Source organism: Arvicola amphibius, chromosome 12 (assembly GCF_903992535.2).
Source record: "Arvicola amphibius chromosome 12, mArvAmp1.2, whole genome shotgun sequence".
NCBI classification, from domain to species: domain Eukaryota; kingdom Metazoa; phylum Chordata; class Mammalia; order Rodentia; family Cricetidae; genus Arvicola; species Arvicola amphibius.
In genome coordinates this window covers 146,484,293-146,488,324 of record NC_052058.2, presented here as the reverse complement: position 1 = coordinate 146,488,324, position 4,032 = coordinate 146,484,293, and positions in this window count along the sequence as shown.

The window sequence follows — 4,032 nt, the reverse complement described above, 5'->3', positions numbered from 1 at the left end:
CTCCCCACATTTTTCCTCCCAGTCCCTCTCCCCCACCCCCTTCATCCCCGAATTACCTCCTCTTCCTGGCCCTATTATTTTAACAGGAAAAATAATCTGATTTGAAGGTCAGAGAGAGACCGAAGGAGCTGGGTTGCGTGCACCAAGGCAAGCACAACGCTGGACCCAGGCAAGCAGCCCCAGTCCTCCTCCGCTCTGTGTCTTAGGTGATGGGGACAATCAATCTCTTCCTTTCCCATTGTCACAGGATACTTCTTTACTTAAGCAGAGCTTGAAGTCCTGAAATCTAAGAAATTGAAAAGAGACATTTACAGCCGTAAACTGTGGTCACAGACCGTTTGACCATAACTGAGGGGACCTTTCCAAGACCCTTGAATCTGTGTCGATGGTGGCTGAGCTCCAAGCAAGCATCAATCTTCCCAGCTGGTACCCATCTAGCATAGGCTTAGCGGGGTGGGAACTGAAGGCTCTCCGAGACCTAGTGCAAACACAGCTGAGCAGTACACATTGCCATCATGGTGACATCTAGTCAAGACTGCTTCTTCCCAGAAGACCTTGTTTAGGGTCAGTGCTCATGGGTGAGTTGCTGGAAAGACACAGCATGGAGTTCAAATCCTCATGCTGAACACTGATAATTATCAACAGAATCAGTTCCCTGGCTCTCCCCTCTCCCTCTCTCCAGCCCCATGTCTTTTCATCCCTTTATACATGGCTTTATAAATAGTTTGTTCCCCCAATCAAGCTTATCCCCCCTCCTCCAAAGACCTCGAGGTCTCAGCTTCTCTTCCCATGGGAAACCTTCTCAATAACCAGGTGAGGCCAAAACCTCAAATTCTTGCTGAGAATCTTCTCACTGTATGCACCACAGTCATGAATACCAATCAACTGGTTAGGTATCTGTCACTAGCGTTTGATTGTAGATTCTCTTCTTTCTCCAGCCTGGTACAGAGCCTGAAACCCAGTGGCCATCATCACTCATGGTCCTAGTAGGTTCCTGTGGCTGCCACGACAGGATACCCCAAACTAGAGGGCTCCAAATGACAGAGTTTTATCTCAGTTCAGTCGGCTGGAAAGCTGAGAAGGAATGGGCAGAACCATGCTCTTTCTGATGGCTCTAGAGGAGAAGCCTCCCTTTCTCCTTCTGGCTCCCGGCATTTGTCGTCCCTCTCAGAACTCCAAGACTCACATTGCTGCAGCCACAGGGTTCATTTCCCCATGTCTTCACATTCTAGTCCCTCTGGTCCTTCTCCATGGGACGCCCCTCTTGTAAAATAGGATATCAGCTACGTTATGCCGGAATCCATTCTAAGAACTTCCTGAAATTGATTGCTTCCATGTAATATTATTTCACACTAAGGCCACTTTCATTGCACCAGTGCTTGGAGGAACTCAACCTATTTTCCTGGAGGGGATGTAGCTTAGCCCACAAAAGTAATTAAATGATTGACTAAACTTTATATATAAATGGGGAAAGCTTTATACATACACATATATGTATATATATTTGTATACACACACACACACATATATATATATATATACAAATATACATAATACAGCAACATGGTAATACTACTATTATTTGTTCTAATTCAACACATTATATTTCAAGTTGGGTAATTTTACCCATGTACACATTGCATCCTGACCACTCTTTCCCCCACCCACCTCTCTCTCACACACACCTATTAGTTGTGTTGTGATTCACTGTGTTGTTTGAACAGAACCATCTCTGTTGGCCATGTGTTTGGAGCTACCTACTGAAGTCAGGTAGGCTCAGTAGTGGCTAATGACAGTGAATCACCCTCTCCTAGAATCTATCAATAACTATATTTCAACAATAAAGGGTGGAGCCCCGTGAGACCATTCCCCTTCCATGTCTGTTCATAGAGTTGGTCTTTTGTGGGCCCGGTGCAGATAACCACAGTTGTTGTGACCTGGTATTGAAATGGTTGTACGAGTCTAGGTGATGATTGTTTTTAAAGCTCTTCATCCTGGCTCCTGACTCTTATATACTTTCCACCTCTTCTTCTACAAGAGTCCCTAAGCCTTACTTGGGGTGGAGGTCTTCTGGGGGCCCAATGTAGGTACCCACATAAAGTCTTTCATCCTATCTCCTGACTCTTCCATACTTCCTACCCTTTCTTCTACAATACTCCCCAAGCCTTCCTTGGGTGGTATTAATGTCTTATTTAGGGTTGAGTCTCCAGCTGTGGCATCTTTTCAACATTGGGTGCCATCAGTCTCTTTATTTACTGTCATTCACCGCATTCAAATGCTTCTGAGATGAAGGAAATTTATGGCAATGGAACAGAGCATCCCTCTGCCTCCCAGTGCATTTGATTGGCCTCCCTGGTGTCTTTGGGGATATATTAAAACCAGTGGACCAAATTTCCTGGTAAATCAGAGTAAGGTCTGAATATCTGGAGAGGAAAAGCTATATAAATATAAAAGATCATGCAGGCGGCACAGCAGGTGAGGGAAGTGACTGTAAGTGGTACAAGGATTGGTAGTGGGGGCTTTGGGATTAGACAAGTGTAGATTTGAATCCTGGATCTGTGGCTCATGTTATTTATGGGAACTGAGTTTCTCAGAGTCTTCTCTTCATATATAACAGATCAGTCACCCCACAATGATCCTTTTCAAGGTCACAAGGGACATTTCGTGAGGATCCTTGTATTTGTGTTTCTCTCATTAAGTATTACTTCACAACCACTCACTAAATGGTGAACTGTGTCTGTACCACTACACGTTAGAGCAGGATTCAGCACATGGAAGGGCTCATCCCCCAATCCAGACATCAGTTCAAAACTTCCTCAGAGCCTGGCTATGTCACTTACTTGGGAGACAATCATTTGCCCCACTTGGTATAAATATTAACACAGAGGTTTATGTTTATGCTTAACACATGCAGCAAATGCTGGGATGTGGTGTGAGGGGCAACCCATGGCTGTGTTCTGAATCACACCTCTCTGCTCATCAGCAGCCTCTTAGCTCAGGCAGAGAAAAAGACAGGAAACCACCCTCCTGTCTGTGCTTCTGCTTTGTTAGACACCAAGATGGGCTGACAGCAGCAAAATGTGGATCGTCATTGTCCTAGGCCTCTTGGGGGAAATGTAAATGGAATGGATGATTGCATTTGATGCATTCAGGCTTCTTTCCACAAGGATGGAGACACATGGATACAAGTGTTCTGTTGGGTATTTATTCAGTTGAACCTCAGCTTTCTCACTGCATTGGAGAGAGTAAACCAAAGGTATCAAGAGCACAAGGACACACTTTGGTGAGAACGGACATGATGGCCACAGATCCCCTACTGCCTGAAAGCAGTTCCACAACCTGTGATTTTGAAGAAATCGGTGGCTCACCAAGTGACAATTCGTCAGTTCCTTGGGACTTCATTTAGGCTTGCATTTTCAAAACTAAGTGGCTGTAGCACTTTGGAATCCACCAGAGCTTCATTCCCATCTAGCCTGTGTCACATGCTAACCTATGACCAGGAGAAAATGACTTAAACTCAGAGTCCCAGTCACCCTAAGAAGAGGAGATGGTCCCTGCTCCTAGAGACCATTGAGGGGATTTATAGGGAGAGAGGGTTTTAGGTGGGGATAAGGGGAGATGGGGGGAGAGAAGGGAGAAAGAGAGGATGGGGAGAGCTTGAGGGAATGGGATGGTTGGGATGGAGGAGGGGGGATATGGAAGCAGGGAAGTATATATCTTAATTACGGGAGCTATTTTAGGGTTGGCAAGAGACTTGACTCTAGAAGGGTTCCCAAGTGTCCAAAGAGATGTCCCCAGCTTGTTCCTTGGGCAGCAGAGGAAAGGGTGCCTGAACTGGCCTTGTCCTATAGCCACACTGATGATTATCTTGCATATTACCATAGAACCTTCATCTGGTGATGGATGGAGATAGAGACAGAGACCCACATTGGAGCACTGGACAGAGCTCACAAGGTCCTAATGGGGAGCAGAAGGAGGGAGAACATGAGCAAGGAAGTCAGGACCACGAAGGGTGCGTTCACCCGCTGTGAC